The sequence below is a fragment of the Hoplias malabaricus genome, chromosome 3 (assembly GCF_029633855.1).
Source record: "Hoplias malabaricus isolate fHopMal1 chromosome 3, fHopMal1.hap1, whole genome shotgun sequence".
Classification (NCBI taxonomy): Eukaryota; Metazoa; Chordata; class Actinopteri; order Characiformes; family Erythrinidae; genus Hoplias; species Hoplias malabaricus.
This window is the reverse complement of record NC_089802.1, coordinates 11,770,046-11,793,944: the sequence shown is the minus strand read 5'-3', so window position 1 is coordinate 11,793,944 and position 23,899 is coordinate 11,770,046. Positions and strand designations below refer to the sequence as shown.

General features: G+C 39.8%; 1 protein-coding gene across 2 annotated transcripts in view; it reads left to right on the top strand.

Annotated features, from left to right (window-relative positions):
• The first annotated feature begins 461 nt into the window (after nucleotides 1–461).
• The window catches only part of svila (supervillin a), a 72,068-nt gene continuing 48,630 nt past the window's right edge, over nucleotides 462–23,899 (top strand). For both annotated transcript variants that reach the window (XM_066663267.1, XM_066663266.1), the window contains exon 1: nucleotides 462–738. The gene's annotated coding sequence lies outside the window, so the exon portion shown is untranslated. The remainder of the gene's footprint in view (nucleotides 739–23,899) is intronic.

The following is a 23,899-nucleotide window of genomic DNA, read 5'->3' as shown; positions in this document are numbered from 1 at the left end:
TTTGAAAAATTGGACCCTGATTTTCTGTTATTAGATTCTATTGGAAAACATATATGGAACAATAACTAATAACTGTAATTAATCAGGAAAATTCCAAGCAGACTTAGGTCATAGTTAGGAGCAAGTGGTTGTTGCTCAAAACTGTTGGAGAAATAATGCTAAAACTGTTGTATTTTATGTGCCTAATTGCCAAGTTAAGCACGGATGCTTTGGTCCTTTAAGAGTAGATACACCTCCGGAAGCTACAGCTAAAGGCAAGCTATTTATTTTTTAATCCACACGTTTTTCGAATAAACCCCGCCCTCCTTCTCTGGGATTGGCTCATTACGCAAGGCTGTTGGTGAACATGAACCACTAGCAAATCCTAGGAGAGAGGGCGGAGTTAAAGGAAAATGGGTGGGAAAAAAATAACGTCTATAAGTTTGAGACGCGAAGGTAAATGACAGACTGGTGGTCGAAGGTTTTGCTGTTGTCCAGAGTTTAGTTACATGCAACAATTAGAAAACACTACAGTTGTGTTGTATTCCTTTCAGGAGGACGTATCTGGCTTCCTCGCTGAGCTCCCCTTTGTTTAGAGTTCGGCTTTGAGTGTAAGCTTGTGTTAACAGCGGAAAGAAAGAGAAAGTCATGAGTGTTTGAAGGCTGCCATCCAAACTTCGCGGCTGGTGGATGAGTTGGTGAAGGAGTGCACGGTTTATCAACTTCCATTCATGCAGCACCGCTGAGAGAATCTGTGAAGTAAGTTCTTGTACATTGTACACTGTTTGGGCTGTGTATATTTAGGGTAAATCAGTCCTGCTAATTATTGCACTAGCCTCAACATAGTCTAACTTTGTCCAACGGTCAAACTTATTGCTTGTGCTATTTTCAGACTTTAACATGGACACATCACATTTTGGATGACATTTACACAAAGCGAAGCTTAAACACGGATAAAACTCCTTCAGTTGCATGTGTTTTAATGGACGAGGGTAATGCTCGTTAACAGCAGTTAACGCAGAAGCCTTTTCAAACGCATTTTCTAATTAGGTACTCAGCATTACGCGCAATGGAATTGCGCATGCGCACATTTAAAGTGAAAATCGCCAACTAAGGCCTAATAACTACGGGTCATTTGGTGACTTTCTTTTTTATATTAGACTCATATTTATAAGATGCTAACAAGCATTTAGCAAACAAACACAATAAAAACCACTATATGAAAGAAGGGCACTCAATTATAAAAAGAGAACTACACAGCGTGGAGAGAAGCATAGAACAAGAAAGAGATCTTTTGTGCTCTTCCTTTTATACTAGTATTTGGAGTATTTGGTAACTGGAGTTGTGGAAACTCAGTTACTTGGTGTGTACCGGAGATTGTGTACATGGGTTGTACTGTGCTCCACTGGGTCTGATTACATCTTCATCCTGCCTCAGGATTTGCCATTGTTCCTGTCTGTTTCTAAAATGAAATACTACAGACATGTGAAGCCAGCATATCAGAGAGACACTTATTCACATTTCAGTAGTAGTGTTGTTGCTACAGAACAGGAATAGGAAAAGTTCTGGAGGGAATAACATTTACTGTTGGCTCAAAATATGCTACAGGTTGCAAGTAAACATACTGTGATTTACTGATTATGTAAGTGTTTGTATTAGGGGCTGTTTGTATATTTGTCTCTCCAGGCATCTGAGACCTGTTAACAGATGCTGTCTTAATAACTCTTATTGACTTGTTAATAGGTTGGTCTTTATCTGCATTTCTTCCCCCAAATATCAGTGTTATTCAAGATGAATGGTTATTACTAATCATAGCTTAAGAACCAACATGCTTTTATTATTATTATTATTATTATTATTATTGTATTATTTTCTGGGCTTTTGTTTGGAGAGATTCTATATTATGGTAGTTTTAAACTGTAAAGTCAAGTTTTGATTGATGTAATTAGTTAATGGCCTTAGGTTTTAGAGCACTAAAGTCAGTTTTCTAAACAACTGATTGGTTATCGGCATTTTATCATATTTTGGACTCTCATCCATCTCAAGCCCCTTTCCTGTGCCTGTACATTTCCATGAGTTAAGACTGGGTGATGTTGATATCTTGTTGAGGAACACTGGAAGGAAGGATATGACTGGATGCAGGTCACATGGTTTTAAAAGACCTTTTCCTAGTGCTAGTCTGCCTTGTTTCTGGAGCAGTATAAAGTGGGAAAATGTTTATCCTTTCCAAGTCCTAGGACTTGCTTTTTAGTGTCTCTCCCAGCCCCCTGTGCAAACTGGGAGTTAGAGCCAATGCCCCATGACGCAACAAATAAACACTGATGTACGTTACAAACAAAATTACACAACAGAAAATTGTTTAAGGTGTTAGAGAATGTTCACTAATTGTATTTTGATGGGTACATGACTTGGGGATAGAACTGGAAACCTGATGCATAAAACGGATGTCTTTGACAGCACCAGTTATTATCCAAGTACAGAAAACTGTTCCAGGTCCCCCTCCCACAATCCTACTCCCCCCAATTCCTGTATTACAGCTGACCCTGTTGTGCAAGTCCTAGAGCTTACATCATTGATAGAGGCCCTGGAATGGGCGGTGAATGGTGTTTGAGGCAAGAAGGCCTGGGGCCTCAGCCTGCCCCAGAAAAATCACCCATTCTGTGAAGAGGCAGCTGGAAGCCCCTACAAACTTTGTGGGATACTGTGAAAATGGTCTTGCAGTATGTGCTGTGACAACCACTGCCTCCTGTTTTTTGTATTTTGCTTCATGATATGGCAAACCTTTTCCCAAGTCTGTGTGGACCTTGTTGTCCTTTTGATTCCATAATATGGAACTCAATACCTAGCGAAATGTTCTGTGAAGGGCATAAAACTCTGAAATTTGCATTGTATTTTGAATACAGTAAATATAATGCTGGTAAAAAAATTCTGACTAATGTTTTCCTCAATATTAGTTGAATGTAGATATGGTCTAACTTAGAGTTCACCTATTTGCAGCAAAAGAAAATGTCTGTAATCCTAAAAATATTTTCCTTTTTGTTAATGGAGTGTTATTAGAATGAATAAGATTTAACTCTGTATTAACAGGAGTTTAATGCTAACCATACTAGTGGCTAAGGACTGCAGTGTGACTGACTACCAACAACAGTCTAAACAACCATCAGCAGGTGCTTTGCCTTTTTATGCTTTTTTTTTTCTGGCAGAACTTGGGCTTTGTATCTGTGAGAGATTGTGTTCTGTGGCAGGATTTAGTGACTAACATGAGTAGGAATTTGACTAGTAATGCAAATATTGTTAGCATTAGCAAATTTACTGGAGCAAGATAGCAACGGTAACAGTTCATTCAAACAATGTTACCATTTATTGGTAAAGTTAAAATAGTTATAATAAATACATAAAACACTGTAATGTATTTGCACACACCACCAGGAAATATTATTTCATCCAGTGGCCGTAGAGAGAGAGATGGAAACAAACAACACTCCAAAAGTTGGGTTTATTTATGAATATGGAATGATGTAGGTGCAGCAGACATGCTGTACGTTTTACGACATTAGTCGTATTATGGTGTTTGTAGGTCTAAAGCTAAAAAAAACCCCCCAAATATTAGCTTGTTTGCTCACCGGGAGTTAGTTATGCACAGTTAAAGAGACGTAGGTTTTTCTGTAGTTGGTTTGTGGAAAAACAGGACTTAGGCTCCTTAAAAGCAATGTTCATAATTTTATTTAAAAAAAAAACAACAACAAAAAAAAAAAAAAAAAACAAAAAAAAAAAAACACTTTTTATAAAATTGAGTATGTTTCCTCATCACTAGCTCTCAGGACTGTTTGCATGCTCAAAACCGATCTAATGGGTTTAAGAAGCCCCCGTGTCTGTAAATGTATCGGTCTGGTATGCTAGTCTTCCTTTGTGCCTTGTGTATTTTTATTTTTAATGATCCAAGATATTTCTCCGTTTCTGCTCCATAGGTGGGTAATGTTGACTTATTTTGATGGTCCTGATTAGTTAAAGTGGAAGTGTCTCCACATTCAGGAGATGGCTAACTGCATTACTGAAAGTGCTACAAAACTAAACCAGTGAATAAAAATGTACAGACATGTTAAACTTCAGCCACGTACAAACAGTTTTTTTTCCCCCTCAAACATACCGTTCCTCCTTAAAAGACAAGGAGCTGAATGTAAACAAAGCAGTAAGAACAGCATTTCCCCACAATTGTAGATGTCCCTTTTAACTGTAACACAAATGGCTAAGACCACTTAATTTAAATTTTGAAATATTATTATTTTTTAATATATTTTTGCTGTCAATAGTAAATTCATGAGTGACTCGAGGCAAAAGTATGAATTGATTAGTCCACAGCTGCTTGAACAGTGGAAAAATAAGGGGGCTAAACATTTGCTGTTCTGTTTTTACCTTCTTACCAACAGGCTACCATGGCCTCATCGAAAAACACTATTTAAAGGGCTTTGTCTTCTGCTGAAATGCAGAATGAGACAAATTGTCATACAATGATTAAATATGTTAAATATGAGTGGAAACTTCAACCCCTCCACACATAGTCATCACACACACACACACACTAACACAGAGAGAGAGTGAGCAAGCGTAAGGTGCACAGATGTGTTGATTGCTCAGCATCTACTCTGGCTCCAGTCCATGGGATACCAGATCAAACTGGAAGGTGTGTGTTTTTAGAGCTGCCTGTCTGTGCCCTTAGGAGTGATTTTTGTGTGAATACTTTGCAGCAATTCTGTTTGTATAACTAGGTCACAGCAAGGAACCCTCCCTGTTACATTGAAATAAACTCATGAGAATGTCTGCACTGGGGCGATGGTTACCTTTTTGCATCTCTTTTTTACTGCCTTGCCCTAAACCAATATTACGCGCTCAAAGTGAAGGCAGTTATTTAGCTACGATTTCCTTTGGCTTGCAAAGAGCTCAAGTCTTTAATGTGGTATTCTCAAGGACACTTTAGCAGAGTTCACACAGCTTGCAGAATACACATATTTGCAAACATTCTGCTGAGTCTGATATGTATACTGTGTAATTTAGTTAAAGCCTGGATGGACTTGTGTAGTGGGCTTATATAGTGCATAGTAAAATATAGTATAATCCTCGGCAAGTAAATATTTAATTTCTCTTTAATGCTAAACCAAGAGAGGTAGACCCAGTTGTGTGTTATCATGAGTGACAGTATCACCAGATATTTAATAGAAAAACACTGAATATCCAATCAGTCCACAATACACACATCCAGTGGAGCCTAGCTTTTCTATTTAAGATCACTTCATAATTGAATTATGTATCAGAGCCAGGTGAAGATGGTAGTTTTGCCCCAGGACCCCTATTTGTGTATTAGGGTGTGCTGGCCTGGACAGGGAATTGAAGACACTGTGGTTGGTCCAGCAGACACTAGTTGTCGGCCACTAAACTCCACCAACAGCTACACATGCGCAACAGCTGTCTACTCATTCACATGCTTATTGGACAATCTTGGAGATGGCTGCAGATTATTAGTGCTGGTGTTTGTTGGTGAACTCTTTTATTTAAATGGGACCCATGAGGTTCTGTGTTATTGTGAAATCGACTATTGTTAGTGTCACGCATAGATGCTCCTCCAGGACATCTCTCTGTTCTCCGTCAGTCAAACGTAAAATAAAGTGACGTCACTGAATTCGGAGAAGTGGCTGGACCTCCCTGTTCACAGTGAACTGCTTCCAGGACAACGACACTACAGTTTGGGAGGGTGCTATGGCAACAGAGGGGTGTCCCACAGGGAGAGGGCTGGGCTTTGCTCTGTTTGGAGAGCAGAAGTGGATGCACTCTGTTCTTGACTAAGCAAGGAATAAAAGAACATGATTTTTCAATTAAGTCTTCCCTCAGTTTTCCCTCCGTCAGAGTGCAAACAGCCACATCTGGGGAATGACCAAACCCCTACCTAAGGCAAAACACACACACACACACACACACACACACAGAGAGAGAGAGAGAGTATGTTGATCTCTTTCTGTGGTTCTCTAATATGTTTAATGATTTATTCCTTTTCATTCACCCTAACAAAGGATTTTCTCAGTATCTGACCCGTGTTTACAGTAATGTCCAGAAGTGCTGTAAACACATGGTTCTGTTTCTCTTGATAATCCCTTCCTTTCCCATCCACAAGAGCTGGAGTAATATTATAATAATCTGAGCGCATTCATGGATGTGATCACAGATGTATTAGTGTTTAAGAGAGATTTGTGATGTTGGAGGCCTCTTGCTTTGAGTGATTTATAATGCCCCAGGCCATAACCAAACGGTGTGAGAGTCGGTTTTTAAGACCTGGATTGCATAACGTTCAGCTCAGACTTTTTGATTAAAAGGAACATGTAGTTTGAGTAACTTAATCCCTGTCCAGGACCTTTAATTATATTACAGTAAACATTTGTCTGACTACGTCAGTTAGTGACTTCAGCAGTTACCTTGCTGCATACACTTTCAGAAAAACTGTCACTGTGGTGGTGACCTTTTAATTAGGGAACATAATTGTACCTTAGTCTTTTATAATTGTAGATTTTTAAGCTTTGTTGATTTCACTAACCTAGTTTCATCACCAGCACTTTATTCTTTTGTTTTACACAGTTCTTTAAAGAACACTTTACACTCTTTGTGCCTTTAGTGACAATAATATACCTCTACACCTCTTTTTTTTTTTTTTTTTTCCAGAGTGTACTTTATGTAATTTATTGCAAAACATGTATTTTAAATAAGACTTAATCATTTTCATTAGTTTAGAATGAAACAGGTGGAATTTAAAATGCCACTAAGATTGAAATATGTGGCTCAATCATCAAAGCTATGCTTTTGTGGTTTGAATCAGTTTAGATATAACAATCAGCCAAAATATTAAAATGACCTTAGTTCTGTACCCGCTTGTCCATTTTATCAGCTCCACTAATGATTTAAGTGATGTTTGCTGTTCTGCATTTAAAGATTATTGTTCATCTGTTGGTCTGCATACATATTTAGCTTCCATTCTCCCTGGACGTACACAAACTGTGCAGCAGCAGAAGAGCCTTAGTCATATGGGAGGCCATTTTGGATTTATAGCTATTGATGGAATGTGTGTGTATTGTATGTATGGTTGCTGATGTAGATTGTAGGGTTTGCATGGTACTCGTGGCACTGAGCATACATTAACGGTGCCAGTGGGGCTCGGTACATCCTTAGTCCCCAGGGAGGCAGATGTAGATGTCTACACATTTGGCGGGTTAAATGATAAAATTTAGCTTGGAGGTGTGGGTCTGGGATGCCAGACCTCACTTTATCCTTCTGGACATGTAAGGGCTACCTGATGACCCCTGTGAAAATCTTGTGACGTAGTGGGTGCTTACGTATGTGTGAAGATAATAGGTTGGGCCCCATGTGTAACAGCGATAATTAAGGATTTTATCATATCATTTAATATTTTAGCACAAGGACCACTTGAATCCAGCTGTTTTTGGAAATTCTGTCTCTGTATCTTTCAGCAAGAAGCATGTTTCCCTACACACACATTTTCTATAATAAAACAATTTATATGTGCAAGCAGGACAAAATGCCATGCAGCAGTCTACAGTGATATTTTTGAAATATTATGGCACTTCCTTTTCAAAATAATGAAGACTTTATGGGATGGTAAATCGTGTGTTTATTTATTTATTTATTTTTTGTTTTTGTGCATGTTATTCATCTTTGGTTAAAAAAAAAAATATGGACCCCGTGTTAGACTTGGTTACATAAGTTCATGTACAGGAGGTCCTCGGGTTACGTCAGTCCCGAGTTACGATGTTTCGTGGTTATGACACATCTCCCATTTACTGTATAAAGCCTTGTTTCGATTTAAGTGGTTTTGCGTTGTAAACGTCGTAACGCGAACTTCGTGTGTGGTGTGCGCGGTGGAAGAATACACGGTTACGCGGCTCGGGACTGAGGAGGATAGGTGTTAGGATAGGATAAGTGCTTACAGTATGTTATTTACGTACAGTATGTACGTATGTTCCGACTTACACCGAAAATCGTTTTACGACGCGACGTAGGAACGGATCAACGTCGTAAGTCAAGGACCCTCTATATATGAAAATTCTATGTGAGCTCTGTAGTCATATGAAAGTTTTATAAATGTGAAATTAGATATGTTTCCATAATTACCAGTAGATTTGCCTGTAGTTAGTTAATTACAGTTGTTTATTTGTTTGTTAAAAATATTTTGTCCCCATTGACCTGTGGTATTTGGGAGTCCTGAGGCCTCATTTGGCTGTTGACCCAAGCAGATGTACCAGTGCACAACAGACTTGCGCTAATTAAATGTTTGTTAGAAGCTTTCCCATATGCGCATGGACTCAGAAAAACATTGTTTTTACAAAGTCTTTTTCCCAACTTGCTTACGAACCTTGTAGGGGTTTAAATGAGTGTTATGTGTTGGTCATTTAAGTCCACTTTTCCCATATTGTGGTCAGGTGTTTAACTGGTAATGCGTAAAAAATTATTACTTTTTTTGTCTGTGTTCTCACTAGGAGCAGGTCTAATCAGTGCAGCCTTTGAGGCAATCCAGTGTCTGGCTGAAGAGTGACAGTCAGCCAACGGTTTAAACTGTAACAAAACCACCCTGTTGTGGTGGGACCACACTGATGTGAAGGCACATTATGGCTTTGGGCAAGGACTACATGTCTTTTGTGATTGCCCGTGTGAATGGCTCCTTGTGGTCCCTCCCAGTCCATTCCAGTATGCTTGTTATTCTCTCATTTGACTTCCACTGTGGAGTATGCTATGTGTGACTACTGGGTTAGTTTGTAACTCTAAAGCTGCTGAGTTGTACAGCAAGTCCAAATCAAGGGAGCTGCAGAAAGTAGAGGGCAGGATGAAAGGTAAAGTAGACATACTCATGTCATTTGTTTTTGGGGTCCTTTTTCTCATCTTCCTTCATTCCAGAACGACTAAACCTGTATTTAACCATGAGGTTTACCTTTTAATGAGATCTCTTGCTTTATTCAGTTCTCTCTTAGAGTATAATTATCTCCAAACTCGGTTTTCCCATGTATACAGTGGTCTGTGTCCCCAGTTTTCCTGTTTGAATTTGTGTATCAGCAAGGACCTACATGATTGTAAGAAGATGAGATTCCTCTCCTGTGATCTGGCTCTCTGTGCTGTTGTAATGCCATAATGAGGCTGTGGCTTCTGTTGGTTAAGCATGTGGGTCATTTGAGGCTGCCATAAGTTTGCATACGCCTCATTATAAAAGCACAGTGGATGTAAAAGCTGTTTTCTCCATTTTTTTTTTCTTCCCATTAACACACAAACAAGGCCATCTTTATATTCTGCTGCTTGTTTACTGTGTCAGTTACTGATGAACTGTTGCCAGCCTGAAGGGAATGAGCAGGGAGATGAAATGCATGCACATCATGGTGATGATCATGAAGGGGCTTTTCCCTCCTTTGTATTGAGCCCATCTGTTCCTGTTTATCCCTGAAGAGTGGGTGTGTTGTTGCACAAGGAACCCACAGAATGATTGTGTAATACTCAAGTAAAATCCTCATACCCTTGTAAATCCTTCCTCACTCCCACAAAAATTGCGCATAATTCTTGTTTGCCAGAATGTGAAATTTTTAATGGTTCCATTTTGTTTTAATGGTAGGAATGACCCCAGTGCATAGTTAACAAAAGGTGCAGGCTCAGAGGTCAGAAAGACTCTAAACCTGGCATTCCCTTTATCTTAAAATGCATAACTGTTAGCTTGTTTCTCTTTGAACAAGCTTTTTCAGTGATCATCACTGGATCACTGTTGCACAGTTTAGAGGAACACACTAGCTCTTTTGCCCATAGTTAACATTTAGCTATGCTTTTTGTCTCACTTTAACAGTGTAGTGCTTGTGTATTAGTCTGCAGTTGGGGAATTCAAACCCTTAAAGGTGAGGAGTTGGTGTGTTCTCCCCTTGTCTGTGTGGGTTTCCTCCTGGTGCTCCGGTTTCCTCCCACAGTCCAAAAACACACGTTTGTAGGTGGATTGGTGACTCAAGTGTCCGTGTGTGTGCATGAATGTGTGAGTGTGTGTTGCCCTGTAAAGGACTGGCGCCCCATCCAGAGTGTATTCCTGCCTCGCGCCCAATGATTCCAGGTAGGCTCTGGACCCACCGCGACCCTGAACTGGATAAGGGTTACAGATAATAAAGGAATGATGAAAGTCTTAATGGTTGGGTTCCCTGATAGGGATTAAGTCTAGTCCTGGACTATATTCTCTTTTTAATTGAAAACCAAAATACAAAATGCTGTTTAGTGTAGAACTAGGCTTAATTCCAGTCTGGAAAACCACCCCTTAGTGTGCAAATTTAAAAGAATGCAACATGGGAACTGTGGGCTGATGCCCATATCTCAACTTGAATGAGTTTGGTTTTTGTAAAGCAAGAGCTGGAATTTTAATTTGAAGCAAAATGTATATGAATAGATGAGTGTGTCAAAGTAAATATATTAATGTAATAGTTTGGCACTGTAAAACCTCCATGGGGTGAATTGAAGCCTAAGATTAGGTTATTTGCTGAGTCTACAAGAGTCCTCAAACTGGGGCTGCCAGCCCCTCTGCTGTGGCTTAACAGGAGTCGAGCAAGAAACCAGAGATTCTGCTGTATACATGAAATGGTTACTGGTTTTACAGTAAACCACAGTAAATTACCTGACAGTAGCATTCATTGCCATTAAATCTGTGATTGATTGGTTACCATGGGTTAAACGTTACATATGGTGTCAACCATCAGCTGATGCTGATAATGTTCTTGCTCTATTAAAATGTTGTAGCTCCAAAAAGGCACCTTTTATCAATGCCGAGGACTCATTCTTCAGTTTACTGTGTTATCGTAAGGTGATTTTAAAGAAATGGTTTTGTCAGAAACCACAGCATCCTGCACATCTCACATTAAAATATCTGAACCATAAGTTTACATTAATTTCTTACCAGGTTTCTGATGCTGCAATAATGGAACCACATCTATGAAGATTAGTATGAAGATATATTTTACTGCTTTAATCAGGAAGATTTTAAGATTCTGAGCAATTTTTAAAGCAAACTTGTTTTACAAGCTGAATGTGTTGGGAGGAGGAGTAATTTTGGCTGCTCTAACCTATTGTTAGTACAGGTATTTGCTGCTGGTCAGTGGTTGAGTCTCTCTTAAGCCAAGCATGTATGAAAAAAGAAAACTCTGCAATTGTTTTAATTATACCCCCATGTAGTGTTAATTGCAGCCTTTTGCAGCCACACTCTGTACAACACTCAGTTCTCTCCACTGTGGCTTCTGGAGAATGAATAAGCAGTGAATAAGCAAAAACTTGTAGATGAGATTGAGTTACAGGTTGATTGAGAGATGATGGCAATGTGGGAATGGCTCATTCTACTCATTTCAACTGTCTTAAGTTCTATCGAGCTGATGAATTTACATTACATTAAGATGAGATGTAAATTTGTGTCCTATATGAATATTTACAAGCTTTTTTAAGTCTGTTTGTGACTGAGAACACTAGATGGAGCTGTGGTCTGTGGAAAAATGTCCAATAAGACAGAGTGGGGAGGACACACACAGTTCTGCTCACTCTTTTCTGTCGACTGTGTTTAGTTTTCACACTGAGTTTTTATTCATGCTGAAGTTAATGTGAAATTTACTGTCAGTTGTCCTACTGTCGAGCTGATTACACATCCGTATTCATATCTAGCTGAATGTTAACAGATTGATTTGGCCTGATTGGCGTTTGTGAATTTGAGACACCTGCTGCTGGTCAAAGACTGTGCTTTTAAGAAGAACAAAAACTCGTTTGTTAGCATGGCAGCTGCATTGTGAAAGCAGCTGCCTCTATCCTGTGAATAACTATTTAATCCTGTCACACACGCTCACCCACTCACGATTATCCAATAAGACTATACATGGCAAACTGTGTGTTTGATATTCAATAAGTGTATTGGTTACCACATGCCTATCTCGGCCATTATTTCTGGGACGATGCAGGACTTGGATATGCTCTGCCTGTGTGGCATTCACACATTTAAATTTGATTTCTAGCAACCTAGACCTTTAGGGATGGGCAGTATCCACATTTGTCATACTGTCTCAAAATATTATCATGGTATACAGAATTACCATGGGGGTCAAGGGTGCACTGCCAGGCTGTGTGAGCCTCATACCTGTGAATGTAAGTCAAATGCTAGTCAGTTCAGTACAGCACAGCACAGACCGACAGTGGAGGAACAGAAAGGTAAAAAAAAAAATAAGAGAAGACTGTTCTACCCTGTTTAGAAGCATAGCTCACCAGCTAACAGGCATATGTGGTTTAGCACACCACAGCAGATGATTTTTTTCAGTGAACTGAGGCTCAAAACACACATTTAGAGGGTAAAGCCTCAGACCTGTGAGCACAAATACGAGTCAATTAGTCTTTTTAGGCTTCATTCCTCTCTTGTAATCCAAACTCAGTGCTAAACTCACAACTGTGGTGGCTACTGGGCTTGGGTTGTTCCCCACCTGTTTTCAGGATGTGATATCACCAGTCAGCAAGCTCCTGCAGTGCACATACAATGCAAATAAATGAACTTTATGGCCTTGTACTGAAAGATACAGAACAGAAATCTGACACACCACACACGTCATAAATATAGCATATTTTAAAATACAGCGGTATATCTTTAATACCGCCAAACATAGACCTTAAAACGCTTGGTATTTACATCTATAAATAGAGGTTTTCCATTAAAGATAAAGGTGCTTTGTCAACTGTACAGACAAGATGTTTTATTGACTGTATTTAAATATCCTTCTCTTGCCTCCTCAGATATTATTTATATGACTCTATCTAATACATTCACTTGAGGAGGTCAGGCTTTGGTCACATACTGCTTGACCCTGATTTATGTTCATATATCCTGTTATTTCTCGCTCTTCTTTCTCTCTCACCTCAGTGTGCCCAGTCAGTTTTTGGCATGGTTTGGTGTAGTGAGGCATCAGTGGGAAAGCACCGTGCTATATTTGTGCGCTTCTGATTCCTGCCTGAAGCACTTGGATCTAGCTGCCTCTCATTTTTCCTGGGGGTGAGTGGGGGGTGTTTGGCAGGCGGGGGGTTGGGAGGAGGGGCCGATTGACAGTGTACCAGAGGTTTAGGGTGAATGTCATGTCTAACCATGCTTGGCCCCGTAGTGTGCTTCCCTCTTTCTTTGACTTGTTCACTGACTGACCTCTTTCAGAACTGATCAGTCACAAAGCTCTGTAAACTTCCACCCCTTTGCTTTCTTCCACATTTATCCACTTCCCCTGGTTATTGAAGTTACAGGACTCTTTGAAGACTTATCACTGAACACCAGCCTCATTAGCATTCACCCTCTGTAAGTTGTGTGTTTGTTTTTATTTATTTTTTTATTTTATTTCTCAGTGAGCTGAGATTAGGTGAAGAACAGTAGCTGCATGTGTTTTATTTGTGTGTAATGCAGTTCACCAGTGGGTAGAACCTTGTTTCCTGTTGTAGGCAGTGTTACTGTAGTTGGTGTGAAAAGGACAAGGGAATCCCTATGTATCTGTTTCCTTTCTACTGTACATAGTTTGTGCGTTTGGGCACGTTCACTTGTGTGGGGTGAGAACAAATGTGTACATTTTACAAGGCTATAGATGGCTAGTATTGAAAAAAATACAACACATTTTCAGCTGTGTGTGCACACGCGCATCAGGCACTATATTCAATATGAATATGAACTGGATGTGTTAACAGATAATTAAGCCTGTGTAATCAAGAGGATGACATCTACTGCAAAGGACACTTGTTTCTGGCCATCATCTCTGCTGTCCATGTTTAAATGGTATCAAAATAGGCTTTGCACTCTTAATGTGGCTGACACTGGAGAAGCACATTTTCTTTTCCAACTATATAATACAGGTTTGCCTTATCAAATACTGTCATTGTCTACTGTTTCAATTTGCTGTTAGGGTTTATTGGATGTGTGTGCATGGTAAACTGTGCCTGATGATGGTGAATCACGTACCATAGAAATATCCCACAGTGTAGTTCCAGTTTAAATAGCTTTAAGGATTAAACAAAATAAAAAATTTGAACATTTCTTTGATCACCGATTTCCTGAAAACAATTCAACACCTTTTTAATGACCTTGAGTATTTATCCAGCAGGGCAACAGGGAGGGAATATTTATAATGTACATTGGTTGTTGGGTTACACTCAAACAATGATTTTATTCATTTGGATGTTTGTGTCCTTTGTGTAGTCACAATTGGCCTAGAACTGATGTTATGGTTTGCTCATGACTTGAGGAGGCACATTTAATCTTAGTGTTTTCAAATCTGTAAATATGGATCTTGTATTGCTGTGCTAGACCTAGCACTCTAAGAATAATGCACACCATCAGACCAAAACACATGCGCGCACGCACACACACACATTGTATGTGCCAATAAAGGTGCATCCATATTAGTGGCACAAACAAGCCTCCAGCTGGGTGGAAAAGAAAAGGCTGGTGACGGAGAACCAGCCACTCAGCAAACACTTCTCCTTATTGGGGAAGAGCAGCATGTGTGTGAGTGAGGGATAGCTAATTTTAGGGAAATGTGACAGGCACGGGTAGATATTTTCATGACCTTGTCCTGTTGCACGCCACCAGCTCAGTCTATGAGGCCAATGGAAATGCCTGAAACCAGGCCCATGATGCTTTACAAGTTAGCTCTGTTTCACTTACATCAACACTTTGTCAGAATTTATTCTTTGCTTCTTTGTAAGTCCTGACTTTTGGTCATGTGTTATGGCTGAATGACATGGACAGTATAATAGTATTGTGACTGGTATAACATGCTGTGGTGTGACTGTATTGGTAAATCAGTAATATGAAATGTATGAAGACTTACCTACATTATTTTTTACCAATTATTACAGATTTGTTGTTGTTGGACTGTGTGTAAGGATGAGCAGTGACTTTGGGTTGATGATATTGACATATATGTGCTAAAATAAATGACCAACAAATGATATTTTGATTACCAGTTATTTGATTATTTATTTATTGAAATCTAGATAAGCCGATCTTTCAGACGAATCTGAGCTGCTGAACTAATAAATTCACTTTTTACCTTTATACGATTCTCGTGTTGATACATAGGTTGCAAAGTTAATATAACAATGTTAGCAAACAAGCTCACAATCTAAACTTCTGAAGTATAGGCAATGCCAGGCAGGACTTGTAACATTGTTCAGATAATATTTTGTACAAGGTGATATCTTTTAAAGCTATAAATGACCAAGCTCACATTCTTGAGGGCTGTGCAGAATGTTTAACTGGCATCAAGCCACATTCATTGTTTTTCAGAGGTCTTTGCAGTTGTGGTCAAGTTTAGTATTATCTTTTCATCTAGAACCTCACAGCAGTGTCCAGTGTAACTTCAGCTCCCCATGGCATACCCTACAGACTTGCTTTAATGTTGGTTATATCAGATGAAGCACTGTGATATGACGCTATGAGTCCAGCTTTCTGCAGGCTGCATATTCAGTAAGAATATCTCCCCCTTTTAGCTCTCATCCAAGCTGGATGGAATTTCTCTCTCTGCCTGAGGGCCAGCGCTCTGCTGGATACTGCACCGCCTCGTCCTGCTCCACAGTCTCACCTTTTAAACCAGAAGAATGAAACACTGATGTCCATCCAGAGGGGTGTAGTAAATTCTGTGTTTTATAACCTACAGCAAATATGAAGGCATAACTTGGCTCAGATTGTTTTTCCTCTTCTTCCATCTTCTCTTTTCTTTGGAAACTCTTGTTCTAAGCAGTGTAAACAGCACACAAAGGGTAATTGAGGCTTCTGTACAGTCATATAGTGTATACGTGTGTGCACATATATATTAACACCCAGTACTTAAATATCCATATATATTAATAACATCTTTCATTAGTTCTGTTGTGTAAAATCTGAACACTGCTTGGTGGTTTCTCTACATCTGTACCCTCTGTACTTGCCAGGAATATGACATTCAAATGATGGGTTATAAGAACCAAATCTTTAATTATTGAATGGGTGGAAAAATGTAGAATAATGACTATATCACTGTATATCTTATGCCTCTTTCATACATAAACTCTGGAGGATTTCTAGGGAAACTCCGGAGTATCAGGTCCGGAGATGTCCCGGAATGGTCCTTCACACATGCAGCTCACAGCAGGAGATTTTCTGCCTCAGGAGCGCTTTCGCAGCGGGAGATGAAACACATGATTTAGGCGTGGCGCACAGCACTTGTGCAGCGTGTGCAGGTTGGACTATTCCCACCCTATTCTCACATGCACTGACTTGGACTTTACCTGGAACATTTACTAGGACTCAAGGAGGATAAATTCTTTGCAGGTGGTTGTGTTCACACATACACAGATGTTTGTGAGGAAATTAGATTACAGATATAGGTGACAAATTCAAGGGAGAGTAATTAGCAATACTGCAATAGAACAATGTGAAATGCAATCCACACACATCATTGCTATTCCAAACTAACATGAAGAATACAAAATATAGCTTCCAGAATGCAAAAATTGGTTTTTAACTGCCCTGACACCTCTAATGGTGCTTTTCCACCGCATAGGTCTGGCTGTAGGCAAGGCAAGTTTATTTATAGAGCATCTTTCATACATAGGGGCAAGTCAAAATGCTTTACAGAGTCTAAAGAAACAATAAAAAATTGTCTAAAGTCGGGGCACTTCTAATGTTCAGTCAGCTGGTTCCATTTAAGAGCGACATAGTAGCTAAATGTGCTTCTCTGTTTATTTTTCACCTATGGCAGGACTAACTGACTAGTTCCTAAAGATCTGAGAGCTCTCCTCGGTTCATCTCTATAGCAGATCTGATAAAAAGCAGGTCTACGCGACTTGACTCGACTCAGCTCGGCTCGCTTAAAGCTTGTTGCTTTTCCACTGGCAGGGCTCCCTCGTGAAATGGAGCCGGTGACATTGCAAAACCATGTCTCTACCAGGAATCGCTGGTTTTGAAAACCAAAACGGTGGCAGTAAAGTTGAGCGCTGTTTACTCTGTGTATTTGCGTGTTTTTGTTTTTTGGACTGAACACAGACCCGCGCCCCAGTTCTCACAGATCAGTTTTCCTTTTTGCACGTTCGGCTTTCACTGGAATTTTTCATCGGCTGTTGTTCCCAAGGAGCATTTAAACCTCTTCAAAACACCTCAAGGTAAAGTTATTCGTTGCCATTGTGAGCCCAATTTAAAAAAAAAAATAAATGTGAAAGCTGTTGTAACTTAAGAGATTTAAGAAGCGGTGGTGTGTGCTGGATTTGAATGAGCTCAGCATTTCGTGGTGATTGACCAGAGCCATGTCAATCAGAGCTCTGCCACCATTTAGTATCTACACTGTTGAGACCTGAAGGTGAAGATTTAAAAAAAAAAAAAAAAAAAAAGTGCACCAAGAAGCCAAACCTCAACAAGGAATGGCAGGATAGTTGGGATTCCGTGTGACCTTAATTCATGAAGGCTTACTTGACTTTTTAAAAAAGTTTTGAATGATGTATTCAGTTTGCATAGATGTGATTGTGGTGAAAGTCCATCCGCTGCCTCAAAGTCAAAATTATTCCTTATTTTCTTATTCCCAGCATCATTAAATGTCCTTCAAGAACTTTGAGCGAAAACTATTATTGATACTTCGCCTGCCAGAGCAAAGATTTTAAACTTGAATATAAACAATTTTTATTGACTTCTTCTGCCCTGGATTCCTATTTGGTCTAGGATTGATAAATAAATGAAACCTTTTATTAACTATGCTCTAAACAAGAGTTAATACACCAGTGGCACTGTCTGACGTTGGCATAATTTGTTGCTTTATTCCTCTTGAGCAGTGTTTGACAGACTTTACTGCCTTCAATTCAGCTGGCTCCTGCTTGAAGATATTCTTCTGTGCCGAGAGGCTACGCAAGGAACCTGTGTTCATGCATGAATGAATGTGCATGTTTGCCTGCATCATTAGCCCTTTTTAATTAAGTGTTTTGCATAAGAGGATGATATCATGTTTACGTTGTGTGTCATTTAAGCTTTTTCAGGAGAGTTTATTATGTCTAATGAGTAGGTAGAGTGAGGCCCTCTGAGGTCTGCCTGTCTAAGAAAGTAGGCTGACATCATCCAGTGAGTCCTTGGGTTTAGTTAGGACCTTATGGCATGTCAAGTGATGATTATTTGGAGCATTAGCTCATGCTGTGGAATGTCTTTGATGTTGTAGGATTGTGTCTTGAATGGTTCCTGGGTGCAGGCTTATGATCATCTTTGCTCCTTCCTCATCCCACTGTAGTGGTGGATTAAGTAGCAGCTCAAATCTTAACACACATTTTGATTGGGAGTCTATGGTAGTCTTCATGCTTTAGGTCTGTTCTTTCACTTTGTGTATGTATCTGTGTGAGAGAGTAAGAATGAGAAGTGTTGCAGTGGAAACATAGCAGGCAGGATAATGTGCCAGAAATAGTCCAGACCAGATGCCATTCTGAATGTATTTCAGTGCTTGACCTCCCACCTGTGGTAGTGCAGTGCTCTGTCCTGTTCTCTAAACTTGGCAGTAGAACCCAACTAATATATCATTTGGGTGATTAAAATCAACCAATATTGGGTTTGATTTGTATTTATATCATATTTTTTGATGGAAGAAATGATCCCTACAGTACTGGAGAGACCAGTGAAGAGTTTAGGTAGATGGTATAGTGCAGCGCTAAAAGATACAGAACAAGTTGTGGGACTAAAAGCTGAACTGGTGAAGGCTGTTAATAGTATTGATAGATTGTGTTTGCCAGGGAAGTTGAAATTGTTGTGTCTGCAGGTTGGCTTACTGCCTCGTATTTGATGGCTGTTGACAGTTTAGTATGATTCAATCACAGAAGTAAAGAGAATGGAAAGGGTTATGAACAATGCCATAAGGAAGTTGCTAGGGGTGCTGCAGTGTAGCGTGGCATTGTATGGGAGAGGAGTACTTTAGTTACCACTCACAAGTTTAGCTGAGGAATTTAAATGTTCAAAGGTGAGTCATGAGATGTTTTGTTAGGTTCGAAAGACACAGTGGTAAAAACAGCAGCGCCAATCACAAAAACAGAAAGGAAGTGCAATCTGAAAGTGACTGTGCAGGTAGCCAGGAGCTCATTAGAACTAAAGGATGTGATTGGCCTAGTACAATGCAGAAGAGCAGGCCTTGGGTCAGGTGATCCATGAAAAGCTTTTAGTAAGGCCACATCACCAGAGAGAAGGCAAATGATGACTAGTTTTATTCACGAGCAGGCAGAGGCATGGTGTACAACAGCAGCGTCACAGGCAAAACAAGGCCAGTGGCTTCGATGGGAGAATCTAGATACTGGCAAGATTTGTGGGCAATGGAGGCAAGTCGTATTAAGTTTTTGCTGGGAGTAAGTTATGATGTCCTTCCAACACCTCAACATCTTGGACAGTGGGTAGGTGAAGACCCTAGTTGTTCTTCTGGAGGTGGTGTTGTGGGCTTAATTTATCGAAACACCAATGAGAGGAGGTGCCTGCCCGATGGCTTGAGTACTCATGGGCTGGACTCAATGAGTAAGCGTAGTTGTTAAGGATAGCTGGTTCCGGTTCGGATCATAAATGGCCACAGCAACCTTCGAGTTGAGGTGTAGGATTCAACAGGAATTTTGGTGGTGGAAGAGTGTGGTGGGCCCTGTGTGGAGCGCTAATGGATTGGCATAGGATCTTTACATCTTATCTTGTGTGATTATAATAATATCTTAATATAAAAAATTAAAGGAATTTTTATAAACATTTTTATTAGCACTTGTAAACTAAAAATCAGTTCATTTTAAACATTCAAATTTTCATTAAAGGCAGTTGTCAACTAGCTTTACATCTCACTGCCACTTTTTTATATTGTTGCTGGATGTAATTTTCTTTCTTATTCTCTTCAAACTTTTTATCCTTTTACTGTTTACCTTTTATTTATTTCGCATTGTCTCATTTCTCATTGTTCATTTTCCTATTGTATTGATTTACAAAGTAAAGAGGTTGTGTGATTTTGTATTCATTTAGTTCAGATAAATTTAGAAATTAATTTATATGAATAATTTTTTGGATGATTGATATCAGAATTGACAGACAGTTTACTTCAAAATATGATCTCTAAATGGCTGTTAAAATTTGACAGACATTTTAAAATGTTAGCCTGTTTAACGATGTGTTTTTTGGGGCTCTGGTAAAGCAGAATGTTAGTGATGTCATAGATGCACATTTTGCCACTGGCAGTCACAATGAAGCACCAGCATCTCAGATCCATATAAATATTATTCAGCCACGCTCTTTCTTTCAGCCTCACTACCCCAAATCCCATTTTTTCAGTAGCTTTGTTAGAGGTAAGTGAGAGAGCCACTGTGGCCCTGTTTGGACCCTGAATTTTTTCGTCCTCTGCAATGCAGAATAGTCAGAGTCTTATTAGGACTATTAATGCAGCACTGTTTAAGGTGTAATGGGAAAATCTGCTTTCTAAATCCGCCAGATGCCACACAGCAGGAATACCTGACGAGAAAAGACCATTTCCCAGTCCATAGATACAGCACACAATAATGAGGAGTGGAGGCAGCCTGCTGGGCATGATTTTTTTGATCAGAAAAAACATGAACGGAATTGTAGGCATTCAAAAGCACTTAGTGATCTCCATGTTGTAAAATCCAGTGCGGTGCTGAGTCATATGCCTCACTATTTGTCAGTCCATTTTTGCTGCAAAATGTTAATTTTTTTGAACAAATATGTGGATAGTTGCTTTTTTCTGAATATTTCGCACGGCAGTCCACGCTCTTGCCTGCACAAAGCTTTGTGTGTTGTCACGGTCTCATCCCTTGGCGAGAGCAAACATGGGGAGGGCCAAAATTTCCACAGGGCATGACTAAATTGTCGCATGGCCATCCTGAGAGTGAAAACAAAGAGCTGAGCACAGCACAAGACAGTGGGTGTTGTTTTTTTTTTTTTTTTTTCCTCTCCTCTCTTCTGAAAACAGCTTTATTCAACTACTTCTTTACATTCAATTCATTCATTTGCTGTTATATTAATCTTTAAATGTCAGTGTGCATGATTTAATTATTTCAGGCAGATGTCATTAAGACTGCAATGTGTTCGTTTGGTATTGCAGTACATAATTTATACGTTTTGAAAAAGTATAGGAGGAAAAAATAGTGCTGTGGAAGTATCCTATAATATAAGGAGGTCATAAATCAAACACTCCTCTTTTTGCAGTGAAGTAGGTTTGGCTATAATGATATTAGAATTTCTCTCTTGCTCTCTCAGCATTGCTTGTGTGTCATCGCTAAGGGATGAGTGGAATTTCTCATTCCTGTGAGGTAGTCGTTTTGCCTCTTTTGCACTCACACTTCCTCTGCTCCAGAGTTTGAGTATATAAACACACACATACGCACACACTCTCACTCGCACACTGCTCCTCTCTTCCTCCCCCTCCCTCCCTGAAGTCTCTTGTCAGTAATCAGATTAGCTTTATGTGAACAGCTTAGTTAGCCTGTTAGCATTTAACAGCAGAGTTGCATCCAGCACTTAGGAGCAGCTCCAACTCTGCGCAGCCAGTGCAGCATTCTAGAGCAAGTCGAAGAGAAGCATCAACCTCCCCTTCTCTCTCCTGACACAGCTGCTCTATAGCCACCCTACTTGCTCTGTGTTTTTCTCTTTACCACCGTAAAACACTGTGCTCAACCTCTTTTTTTGGAATCTTTTCTCACACTTCATGTGCGCTCTCTCTCTCTATCTTGAGAGTGGCTGTAGAGAGAGTGAGATCCCGCCCTCCTTCCCTCCCTCCTCGGCTGTCCCGGGACACTCCTGCAGCCTCGGCTGCATCACCTTGCAGTCCGCTCGCTTACTGCTGCCTGCCTGCAGTCCCCTCCCTCCACACTCCTCCTTCCATCCCTTTCTTTTTCTCAGTCTTTCTCCTCCTTCTGCACCCTCTTCCTTTATTTCTATTTCCCTTTCTCTCTCTCTCCCTTCTTGCTTCTTTCTTTCGGTTTCTGTTCCTCTGTCCACTCTTTTCATTCCCTTAACTTTGCCAAAATGTACCAGAACCAGTGGATCACGAACTATCTCAGCCATGTCAAGTTCTGTCAAGGTGAGTGGATTAGAGCCTGGTTGCGCAGCTCTGAGATGGGACTGTCCTGTTACTGTGTGAACAGGCCTGGCCCGGCAGCTGCATGATGCTATTTCATTAATGCTGCTTTTGTGTTCAGAAGTCCTTGTGGTGCAAGCTGTAACCTCCAAGGACATGCTGATTAGGTACAGGAGACTCTCAGACTGCAGAAAAGGCGATCCGATAGAAAGTGCTGCATATTTCTTGCTTCTTGGATAGCTTTGCTTTTGTAGACCTTTGTACATTAGTGTCATATACAGCACTGATACATTTGTAGCTTGACATTTTTTTTACTGTTCCTGTGCCAAACTGCAGCTAGGTTTTGTTTGGGTCTTGGTGTTTTTGCAGTGGAACATGACTTTCCATTTATACTCCATGCTGAAATGTTTCTGCTTGGTTTAGTGCAGCACAATTCATAGCAGGTGTGGGTGAATGAATGTTAATGTTACACTATCTGCCTGGCCCTTAGCCTGTCAACTAAGTTTTATGCAAACAAGAGAGGATCCATTGTTCTCATATCATTAAGTGCTTTAAGTGGATTTTCATTTTAAAAAGGCTTAGATTGTGAATGGGGAAAATATCAAAACAATGAACTTTATCAATATCACCCAGTGCACTGTAACACAATATCAGACCGTATTTCCGTCAGCATTAATAAACTTGGTTAACCCAGGCTTACAGAGAGAGCTTGTTTTCCTCTGTCAGTGTTCCAAACGGAACTTTAGAGATTATCATAAATATGACTTAAATAGAAACCAGATTTACAGGAAGTTACTCTTTTATAGCTATGAGATAATTTGTATGCATAGTACTCTGCAGAAGTCAGAGACCACAATGTTTATTTGTTTTTCTGGCGAAATGGCCAAAGGTCAATTTTATCAGATACTATTAAGAAGAATGCGTGTATATAAAAAAAAACCCTCCAGAAATGTGTTAAAATCGACAAAAATTTGGGTTTCTTAACAACAAGGTCTGGACACCACCAGAACTGGTCACCATCAGATAATCTGTGACTGAAGCTTTGATCTTTGAGAGATAAGTGCAAGTAAAACTGATTGGTTGCTTCAGACCTGATGGTGTTTCTGCCTTCTGTCGGTACTGTGGATGTGTCTGGAATTACTTGGATTAACTACAGCAGAAAATGCAACAAAATATTTAAGAATGAATGAACGTTGAAAGTGGAATTGCTGCAGAATTACTAACTAAACCTTTTCTATTTATATAATTTATCACTTTATTCATAAATTGTGTGCGCTACTACTGCTGGTACAAGCAATATATTGCCCAGAGGTAGATGGATAAATGAGTTTGATGGTGTTAATGTGTACAGCAGCTTGTCACTTTGTTTTTTCCTGTTGAGCACAGGCCAGCTGTCATTTCAAGTACTTCTCATTTCTCCATAGTGTATAACCCCTCACATAGGGGCTTTAGGGCTGTTATTAAAACATCTCTGATGTTTGGACACCTATTTCATTAAGTCATTCATGATCTAAGTGAGACTATAGGTAGTGAAGTGACACACTTCCTGTGTGTCCCCTCAGGGTAATCCCACTGGTTCTTGAAGGATAATCCTTCATTAGCTGAGACAGGCGCTCTACTAACACTCTTAGGCTTTGCTGTCCTGATTGTACTCTCGTGTTGCTATGGAAAACCCTCTCTGCTTTTTGGCCTGCTTTAGTGTCGAGAACTTAACTGCACTGCTAGGCAGCTTTCTCACTAATTTGCTTTTATTACCTGTTGTTTTAAAACTTCTTATTGCCTGCTTTTTCTTTCCAATT